The 11,315-nt window shown below is 41.2% G+C and overlaps 1 pseudogene; it reads right to left on the bottom strand.

The window, feature by feature from the left end:
• Positions 1 to 1,016: 1,016 nt before the first annotated feature.
• Positions 1,017 to 9,445, bottom strand: LOC123001619 (28S ribosomal protein S16, mitochondrial-like; annotated as a pseudogene).
• Between the last annotated feature and the right edge of the window lie 1,870 nt (positions 9,446 to 11,315).

Consider the following 11,315-nt stretch of genomic DNA (forward strand, 5'->3'; position numbering starts at 1 on the left):
CCCCTGGTTCCTCTTGCCTCCAGGGCCTTTTGGGGCAAAGGCTTTGGTGGGGGAGCCTGAGGGGCAGGGCTGTAGACAGAGCAGACACATCCAGCAAAGGGGAAGTGTTACAGGCCAGGTCCGGGAGTGGCCCTTGGGGCCCCTTCTGCACGGTGGGTGCTCTATCCCGGGCAGCTGGCAGTGAGGCAGGGCAGTGGGAGAGGGCTTTGCAGTGGAGGAGACCAATGTCAACAGAGGCTTTCAAAGGCAGGCAGGCCACATGGGACTGCCGGTAAGCGCCAGAGGACCCAATTGTAAGTACTGAAGAAAAAGTGACCTTCGGGACTGTTGGGAAATAAAAGGTGTGTCCAAACATTGGTCTGCTAAACTACGCGAGGCTCAGAGAGAAGGCAAACTGCTGGGATGATGTACTTCTCATGTCCCTTTTTCTTTTGTTCCTCTTTAATGAAAGGGCAATAACCCCAGGTGCTTAAACCACAGTAACTCCGTTCTTGGTGGTCAGATAGCCCAAGGCCGCAGCCCGAACCCAATGGCAATGGACACACGGCAGTGGCAGGGAGACAAGAGTCATCCGGGCCGGGGGACATGCGAGAGAAGACCTGTGGGTCATGGCAACATTTTATAGATGCGTTAAATATGTTCGTTCATGGCCACAAGAATAAAACCATGTCTTTTGAAGGTAACGAGTCCATTCAGTTGACAGGGCTAACGAAGTCTGGTCACTGAGTAAGTGTGTCAGGAGATCCTGGGCAATTGTGGAAGCAGCTCTGTCCCTCAGAGCCAGGTCCACTTCAAGTGGGTCCAGGGAAATGTACATAAATTTACATAAACAACTCAATCAAAGCCAATGAAACCCTTTTTCTATTTTCCTGTCACTGTTCAAAGTGAAACTGTGTAAATTAGCTAATTTTCAAAATTGGCTAAAATTTTCAAAATTTTATTTATTTGCTTTTACTTAGAAAACTCCACTTATTGACCTCCAAATCTGATAAAACTAACAGCTTTGCACAAGTGTTTTAAGAGGACTTTGACCTTTTCTCCAGTGCTCTGCTCCCTGAAGTCAGCTCGTTTTTTGTTTCCGGGGCCTCTGGATCTGTTTTCTGAGATGCTAAGAGGACTTCAGGTCCCCGTTACCTTTACGGCCTCTCAGCATTCGTGATCATCATGGGATGCAAAGGGAAAAATACAGAAAGACCCAGAAGCTTCTCCACTTGCTCACAGAGGTGGGCCCCAGAGCCGACCCAAAGCCGGATCCGGTCCAGGTTGAGAGCAATGATTTTCTCTCCATGACGGTTGCGCAGCGGATCATAGGAATCCAGCTGCTCCACGAAACAGCCGTCCCTGGGACACCTGTTGTGAGCGGCCACGATGTGGTAAAAGGCCAGATGGCACAGCCACTCGGGGCAAGGCGGAGGATTAAGTGGCCTCCATGGCAGGCCTTGCAGTGCACAGGGGAGCCGGACCCCGGTGCAGCGTGCGTGCGCTGGGGTCTGTGCGCGGGGTGCCGAGCCTTTGGGGCGTCCCACCGCCCACACAGATCAGCTCTGCGGCCCCGGGCAGGGCGGCAGATGGACGTGGAGAAGTGCGCACTGCCAGACGGTGGGCCTCACCTCTCCACGACCCAAGCCCCAGCACACGCTGTCATTTTAAAGTTAGAAGATTTTGATGATAGAGGGGGAAAAACTCCAAAGACATAACGTAGGTCTATTGCAATACAATTAACACAAATTAGCAAAGATACCAAAACTAGCACCTGGAGTTGTTGGGCTACAACTCAGAGAAACACGTTTTTCAGAAAACAAGGATTTTAACACAAATGCACTCTTGTCTCCAGTCTTAGGACAAATCTGAAGGATACTATTTTGAGTTACCAGCTGAGTCATTTTTTTCTTCTTTTTCTCTCTCTTTCATATAATAATTATTGAGAATTCATATAGTGTTTGAGACACTTTAAAGGAATGAATAACAACAACAACAAAAGCTATAATCATTTTCTTAAACAAAAAAAGGATAGGGAAGAATTTTGCTGATGGTAAAAAGACTCTGCATCCCCAACGTGTCCTGAAAGCCAAAGGTAGCAGTACAAATTGTCACTGGATAATAAGTCCCAAACTATAACTCTATGGGATTCTTTCAAGTTTGACATTGAATTGACTATTAATAGAAGGAAACTTTTAGGGGGAAAAATAGTATAAGAATTAATACATCAGAAAGTAAGGATATGTAATTTTCATAGCTTATGCTCCAGAAGGTCAATACTTTAATTCAATCAAGACTGACTCTCTCTCTCTCTCTCTTTCTCTCTCTCTATATATAATATCATCACTTTTTCTTTTTAAAAATTTTATTCATCTATTTGAGATGAGCACGAGCAGAGGGAAACGGGAGAGGGAGAAGCCACTCCCCGCCAAGCAGGGAGCCCAATTTGGGGCTTGATCCCAGGGTGCCGGGACCATGACCTGAGCCAAAGGCAGATGCTTAACCAACTGAGCCACCCAGGAGCCCCTGTAATGTCACTTTGTAACATACTAGCATCCTCAGGCAAGAGCATGGCAAAGTACTTTACAAAAGATTCAGCAATAATAATCCACCAATATAGTTAACTAAAATTTTACAGGCACTGGGATATTTCTTAGCTTCAAACTCTTTAGTTACTCATGAAATCGGCGCACTCAAAGCATTCATTCAATCAGAGGTTTAGCTGATTTCAATTCAGAAATGAATGAATTTACTGAGTGGCCCTGTTTGAGATTCTATGAAGGACGCAAAGAAAATCAGGCACAGACCTCATTTTTCTAGGGAGTTTTGTGTCTAATAGGTGAGATCAACATACCCATAAATAACTAGAATACACGGTCAAAAGTGGTGGTTACCTACAGGACAAGTTTGGATGACAAATCAGGGAGAGCAGATTTGGGGAAACTTTTGGGAGAAAAGAGATGTACTGGTCCGTGAACTAGACATACAGGATGGACGGGAAGTGCGGTCCAGGTGGAGGGAAAAGTTCAATTACAGGCGTGGTTTGGGCAATTTCACGTAACTCAGTTTAGCTGGCTGGAGAGTAGCACAAATGGGGAATGGCAGGAAATGTAGCAGGAAAGGACTGCATGAATCCTTAATGGACTGAATGAATCCCTTAATGGAATGAAGGATTAGGAATGTCAGGTTAAGCGAGTATGTTAGACAACTCAGATCTCAGCTCACAGGCAGTCTCTTTCTCTCCCTACACAAGCACCATCCCAGCCACTGTTCAAAATCTACCACTGAAAGAACTCTTATTTACAGATTGAGAGTTTAGTGCATAAGGAAGTGTAGTAGAAGACTGTAAAATAACATGTAATTTACTCTTTTACCTACCCTAAACTCGCAGATTCACTTTGCTTTTACTCTATGTTTGCAAAGAAACCATGTCACATAAATACAGTTGAACAAATTAACGTAAAGGGATGAGTGTGTGGGTGAATGGGTGGGTGGTTGTGTAGGCAGGTGGACCGGTGAGGGTTATAGGACTGAATGCATGGGTGGAGACAGGATATGTGCGTGGAGGAGCGTATAGTTAGGTGGCTAGAGAGGAGGATGAGTAGGTGCAAGAGCGTTGGGTGGCTACCCGGTGGCTACCAAGTGGCTAAAGCACTTGGGTGATTTGCTGTATGATCCCGTGATTGAGTGTTCAATAGCCGACCAAAAAATGTCAATAATATAAATCCAAACAATTGTTTGCTAGTAAAATTTTAGTCTGGGTATAGGAGTCAAGTACATTTTTTATTGTACTTGTAAAGTGCACATTCTTCATTGCACATTGAAAGAGAACTCAAAAGACATGTGTTTTTATTTCCTTCATCCCTTCCTACAAAGGTATAGGACTTGAAGTTTTCCCAGGTACAATTTGAGTACAACAAGGCAAACGCACCGAAAAGGTAAAAGTCAATTAGATAAATTTAGGGTGATTTTTATTTATTTATTTATTTTTATTTTTATTTTTTTTTTATTTTTATTTTTTTTAAAGATTTTATTTATTTATTTGACAGAGATAGAGACAGCCAGCGAGAGAGGGCACACAAGCAGGGGGAGTGGGAGAGGAAGAAGCAGGCTCACAGCGGAGGAGCCTGATGTGGGGCTCGATCCCACAACGCCAGGATCACGCCCTGAGCCGAAGGCAGACGCTTAACCGCTGCGCCACCCAGGCGCCCCTAGGGTGATTTTTAAAAATGACATTTACCATCCTATAAAGTGAGCAGATTCAGCTATATTAATAGTTTCAAAAATTGTAAAACACCGAGGTTGATTTTGAAAACCAACAAGCACCAACCAACAAGCCAGCCAACCAACCAACCAAAAATTTCAAAAACCCAATTATGTGTGAGGAAGGCACTAGTATTTACTAGTTTAACTAGTAAAATCAGTTTTAGGAAAGCTTATACCCTTGCAATTCAAAGTTTGGTCCTTGGATCAGGAGCATCAGCATCACCTGGGACCTTGCTGGAAATGTAGAATCTTAGATCCCATCCCAGACCTAGTCAATATGCAATTTTACATGCATTAAAGTTTAAGAAGCACTGCTATATGCTCTTCTTGGAAATTCAAAATGTATATAGTGTTATAAGTTGTTAAGTTTTGCTTAATCCAATGTTTACCAGAGTTATTTACTCATGGATTTCTTTTTGTAAAATACTGGGAACACTCATTTAACATTGCATGGAAATTGTAGAACACAGTATGGGTGATGCTAGGCTCAATGAACCTAAAGTCCTCCCAAGTAAAGCATTCTGTGTATGTGTTAATTATATACATATACATATATCTGTATATGTGGGTATATATATTTAGCTACATCCATGCATTTATGTATCATTTATGTATCTAATAGAAAATAGCCATGATTATTTATGCATTTAGTAAAAACAAAAAGAAAACAGACTTGTTAGATTTGAGAGAAATGGTGGAATGCAATTTTAAGTTCTTGGTGAAGAGAAGGAATTTTGTGAAAATGAACCAGCTCAATCAAGAGGTTTACTAGGGAACATTTATGTGGGGCTGGGATTTTCTTTTATTCTCCAACATCTTTTCCAAAATATACATTCTTCACTAATGAGGGCTAATTTTTTATGTGCTTTCTCCCACTTGTTCCTATTCAAATATTTTATTTTTGAAGGAATGCTGTTTGGGGGGCTGTTAAAATTTCCATCATCTTTTAGGAACGTTATTAAAGAATGTTAGTTTTTAGATGAAGTTTCCTTGGGTAAATACAAATTAATATGAAAGATTTGGACTTAATTTGATGCTATTAGAAGTAATCTGAAAATATACTTTCTCATGGTGGTGATTAGATCCTTTAAACAATATTATAAACACGACATTTTGTTGGACTTGGCTTTGTGCTCTCTTAGTGCTTATCCAAAAGTACGTGGATGCTACCACAGCCCCCCAGCACCTGAAAAAAGCACACAGATCCAGGATGGTGGCTCTTTTTATCCCAGGGACTGGACACTTGAGAATAGAAAGGGCTTTGTCATTGCAAATCGTACTTCATTCTGACCAGGCTTGGGATGAGCAGGAGGAGTAAGGCTGAGATTCTGCCAGGCTAGAAGGAAGGCAGGGATAATTTTAGGTGGTATTTAGACATCTTTCATTTTGACAGCGATGAAATGATCTTTACATTAGAAAACTGAAGTCAGGATAGCAAATGTGGTAGATATTATCATGTAGGATGAAGTTAAGTTAAAAAGTGAAGCCATTTGAAAAAGTAAATAACATTACAGATATGAATGCAATAAAAATTGTGATGTAATGTAAAGGATTGCAACATAAGAAAGCCTCCTCTAATCCAACCCTTTTGTTCTGCTGAGGAATATGAAGCCCTCTCTATGTGGTAAGTTCACGGGCATTCAGGCCTAGAGTTTCTTACTTCTCAGGTTCCAGCTGATAGTGATAGTAATAGTCTCAGATGAAAATATCTTAAGTGCATCGGAAATATCTTTGGGATGTAGAATTATCAACCACAGTGAATGTCTACTTCTTTAGGTATTAGACAACCGATTATACTCATTCAGTTAATAATTTTCAGGATTTTGGGGCACCTGGGTGGCACAGCGGTTGAACGTCTGCCTTTGGCTCAGGGCGTGATCCCGGCGTTATGGGATCGAGCCCCACATCAGGCTCCTCCTCTATGAGCCTGCTTCTTCCTCTCCCACTCCCCCTGCTTGTGTTCCCTCTCTCACTGGCTGTCTCTATCTCTGTCGGATAAATAAATAAAATCTTTAAAAAAATAATTTTCAGGATTTTACAAAACATTCAGATGCATCATACTAGTAAAGTGAAGAAATCCCTCTCTCAAAATAGCTGGGTTTGTTTATCTTACTTGCAGTATGAACCATAACTGTCATGAAGTTTGGCTCACACCTGTTGCCACTGTTCTGAGGGTTGGTTTTGCCTACCATTTTCAGATGGAAATGTGAGCAAGTAAGGATTCTGCCTCTAATTTCTTTATTATACAAAACATAGAAAAGGACTCTACACCATTTAACTTTCCAGTGCCCTGGCTTCCCTATCTGTGAAATTCCATTAATTAACTGATCTCTAAGCTAACTTATAGCCCCGAAGTCCCATGGCTTTATAGCTATTAAAAAGATGAATGGTATATTAAATCCATAGAAATAGCCTAGCTTCCAGGGAGAAATATATTATTAGATAATAAAACTGGCATTTTTCAGTGCCTACCATGTGACAACTACTCACAAACATGGTCTTATGTAATCTGCCCATTCGCATGCATGATTTCTATTCCACATATGTAGAAACTGAGGTCAGGAGGGGAGCAGTAAATTACTCAACATCACACAGCTAGTAAGTAGTTTGAGCTCAGGCCTCCTTTTTTCAAAAGTCCACTGCTTTCCTCCACCACACCAAACTACCTTTCCACGATCACAACATTTTATTATTAACTTTTAGGTAAAGCTACTGGGGCAGGATTGCAGAAAAAATACCTATTTGTCAATTTGTCAACACAGCTGGAAAAACATCCTAAAGACTTCCTAATTGTTTAGAATATTGAGAACACATGTCATTTTGTAACTAAACCCTTAAATACACGGAATAGATTAATGACATGAAAGTTTATCAAACTCAACTTAGATGTGAATTTGATGTTTAAAAAACCTCAGACTCTGATACGGATCCAGGAGGCAGAGAGTAACTGATATAAACATTATTCTTGGGAGGAAAAAGAATAGAAACCATATGAATATCATAAATAAATAGAAGGATTTATTATAAATACATAAAAGTATATGCAAATAAAAATGTTGCCAAGATTTCAGAATTATACTAGCTTTCAATTCAATGAAAATAGGAAACAAATATTGCCATTATCTGGAAGAGAAGAAGTAATTGCTTACGAGCAAAAAGGAAATGTCTAAAGTCATATCCATAATATAGCAGAAAGGATGTATTTTATAGCAAAATAAAATTTTCTGTATGCATGTGCATATTTGTGTATACTTAGGTGGTAAGTCAAAAGTCAAATTTAAAAAATGCATTAAGTAGCATCTACTTGTTGGAATAGCTTTCAAATATAAACTACGCAGATTTGGCACTATCTTTTGAAATAATAACTTAGCGGAAAGAAATTCACTTGGAGAAAAAAGAGTTTTGATCTGCAATGTGGTTTTGAGGTGGCAAGGAAGAGAATTTCTTGAGGATATAGAGAACCAGCTTTGGATAATGACATCGGCCTTGAAAACATTTTTTAAGGAATAAGCCTTCATTTCTAGTTTGCAGCCTTACTTTTCACTCATATTTCAAACTCACTCAGAAATGCACAAAAAATTATTTGAAATTCTTGAGCTAGCACATTAATACCTCCTAACAATAGTGGCTTTCTTATTTCCACTGATAATCCTCTTAACAGTAACATGTGAATGGTCAGCATTTCAAGTGAACTAATCAATTCATACCCCTACTATGATTGCCTGTTTCACACAAGGTGCTCTGACCAACAAGTGCTCAGCTGGAGAGTAAAACAAAGGTGACCATGATTTTCCCAGCAGCCATCAGTTTGTGAATATGAACGAGGTCGCCTGAAACAATAATTTAATTTTCACTGACTTCACCAACATGATGTAGGTCCTCAAGAGCTATGTGAAGCTTCTCTATCCTCAAAACATTTCTGGAAGCCATCAGTTGGTACCTTGTCTTCTCACATGTAATCATGAGCAGACTCCTAGGCACTGCAACCCCTCCATCAATGCCCAGCTGCTAAGTGGCTCCACCAGGCACGGCCACTCCAGGCATAATCCACCAACGCTCCATCAGGCTTGGCCCTACGGGCACAGCCCTTTGATTCGTTGGGCCTTGACAGTGGCAGAGGAGTCTCAGGTGTATACAAGAGGAGGTTATGATCTACCCTGACTCCCTATCAGATTCCAATGGATAGAGTACAGAGTCTAGGAACAGATAACTAATTGATGATCTCCTGTGGATTTATGTTATGAATGAAATGGGCACGTGCCCAATGTGTCTTGCAACCTTTGGTAAATTTTGGATTGGAGAATGCAACTTGGATCTAAAACCAAAGCGTTTCATCCCATCCCCACCCAAATGCAGACTTTGGGGCCATCTGGGGCCTGGGGTGGGTTGGGAAGGTGAGGGAGAAATGGATCTTTTAGAGCAAACTCAGCACCCAGGCAAATGCGTGGAAGATCACAGGCTTGCCGCATCAACCCTGTTACTGGTTGACTAGAGAATAGAGAGGGAAGGGTAGGAGGTGGATTCTCTCCCTTTGTGCTTTCTCGTGCAGAAACAAAGTGAGCCAGAGAACCTGACTGCTCCCATGTGGGCCCTGCAGAGCAAGAGATCTATGCAGGAACAGTCACTTTCAACACAGGAACATCTCCCTGAAATGAGCTCCCACTCCTCCTTTGTGGGGAAGCAGGTGTAGGGCTGGGAGAGAAGCCAGAAGTTTACTTTCAAAGACCAGTCCTGATAGGAAGGAGAACAAGGTTTCTTCCCCCGTGAAAACATGAAGATAGGAGATTCAACTTCTCCCCTGAAGACTATGTAGTAGAACATGACAAAGTGCTGCTGAGGAAGGGACAGAGGCAGAACGGCTGGCCTACTCTGTGTTACACTCTATTTGAAGGATCCCAGAGCACGTAAAACAGAACCCCAAATGTTAGAGAGTTTATGAGAGAGTCTTTCCAGCTTTGGCTTATCATCCTTCTGCCTTCCCTGGGTCTAATGGTGGGCAGAGGAGACAGTCCAAGGGACACACCTGCTTGGGCACAGAATTCTCATTCCTTCCAAAGTAAGGAAGGATGTGCCATTGGCTTGGCCTATCATGCTTGGCTATCTTCGCTTAAAATTCATTCTCTTCCAGAAGAAATCACAGTCTCCTAACCTGAAAATCTGCTTTGGAGCAGACTCAAGAATTTGCCCAACATACCTCCATGGGTCTAATCCCAGCAGTAAACATAGTTAGAGTTTTTTCACCGGGAGTCTCTTCTTCACTCAACACAAAAAGGCAACTGGGGGTCTGTCTTGTGAGTTAACCAGACACTGCCAATCACACCTACACTCCAACAGGGGACCTGGCCCAGGAACAATCTGTCATTCCCCACTCTTGGCACAAGTCATAATCTAATTTTATAAGCAGGTATATACCTGGGAGCTGGTTAAGTATGTAGGCTTGAGCTTTGAAGCAATTAAAACATGAAAACTAATGAAGATGATAATAAACAGGAGTTCAGGAACTCATTTAAATGGGAGGGTCCATTAAAACACTTATTCATTCTTTCTTTAACTCAGCATTTATGAAGTATATCTGTAGGCACCAAACACAGTTTATGGGAATAAAAAAGATAGATTTAATCCCTGTCCTCAAGGGGCTCACAGTCCAGGTATAGATGCAAACATGTAAAGAAGCAAATGACAACTGTCATAAATCTTTTCCACAAAAAAGGCAGATACAGCAAATTTTATAAAAATGCAGCCTGATACATGCTGTAACAACAGACACAAAGTACTGTGAGGTACAGAGTGGGGAACAAGTAATTTTTAAAGTCACATCAGGCATTCTCTAAGTTGGAAAGATTTGAGAACATATTAATTAATGAGGATAAGGACCTTGGCTTAATTTTTTTTTAATACACAACTATTCCTAAGCCTGGATTTCTGCTGTAGTAATTGTTTAATGTGCTTAGGTTTTGCTTTATTTATGACACATTCATGGCAGCCATGACTAGTAATGACCTCTGGCTTATGAAAATAGATCTTTAATGAAGTAAACACATTTACTGGGAAACCATCGGAACATTTTGGTCCTGTGGAAAAACACAGTTATGTGTTTACTGATAAATTACTGATAAATTTCCTGCTGATGTAGCTGAGCTGCATGTTAGAGCATCATTCAATATTTTGGAAAATCCAAACAAATATCCTTCTCCAAAAAGAAAGGGTGGAGTTAAAGTTTTTAGATTTTTTGCTTCTTGCTTTTGTTCAGTTTATCTGAGATAAAAAAGTCAAAGCATCTAAGAACACTTCTTTTGGTTTGGAATTTTAAAATTACTTGGAAGTCGCTGTAGTTCCTTTGGTCTATACCATCTCTCTGGGCTCGTGGGACAAATTTCTAAAACTGTTCATGGAGGTAGCTCCTAAATATCAAAGGACTGAGGGTTTAGGAGTATACGGAGTCCACCGCAGAAAACTCTCTTCTATTTTTACATTGTTTTCTTTCCTTCTCTTTATTCCACCTCAATTTCCAAAGCGGTCTCTTGTTTCCCACGTTGCCGCCTCACACCGCAGGCTTCTCAGTGGTATATTTGAACGCTGCACAGCTCTTTGAATTTGAGTAAGTAATTCTGCATGTTCCTCTTGACTAGTCCAGTCTAGATCTCTCCTTACAGATTATATTCAAGTATAGACGAGATATATTTGATGTAACATAGAAGGTGATACAGCATAGAGTCATTAAATCCCATACGATTTAATATGATCAGTGATCATAGATGGTGGACACCCCTTGTTTCTTCTGCTAGTAGCACCCTGGTTTGTTCCTTGGAGATTCACCCATAGCTAACTCAGTCCATGTTGGTGTATCACAGGACCATACTGCTTGCATCGGAAGTGGACATGTGACTCAGGAAGGGTCATCAGAGCCAGCGCTGGAAACTTTGCAGGAACTAATGGGACAGTGGTTTCCGTTTTGGTGGGAGTAAGCTTAGAGCTATTGGAGCCAGTCTGCTGCCTATGAATGACACCGTCACAAAGAAGGCAAAGCTGAGAGATAGAGGGAGAGAAAGAGAAAGAGACCCTGCCTGATA

This window comes from Ursus arctos, unplaced genomic scaffold (genome assembly GCF_023065955.2).
Source record: "Ursus arctos isolate Adak ecotype North America unplaced genomic scaffold, UrsArc2.0 scaffold_9, whole genome shotgun sequence".
In the NCBI taxonomy this organism is placed as follows: domain Eukaryota; kingdom Metazoa; phylum Chordata; class Mammalia; order Carnivora; family Ursidae; genus Ursus; species Ursus arctos.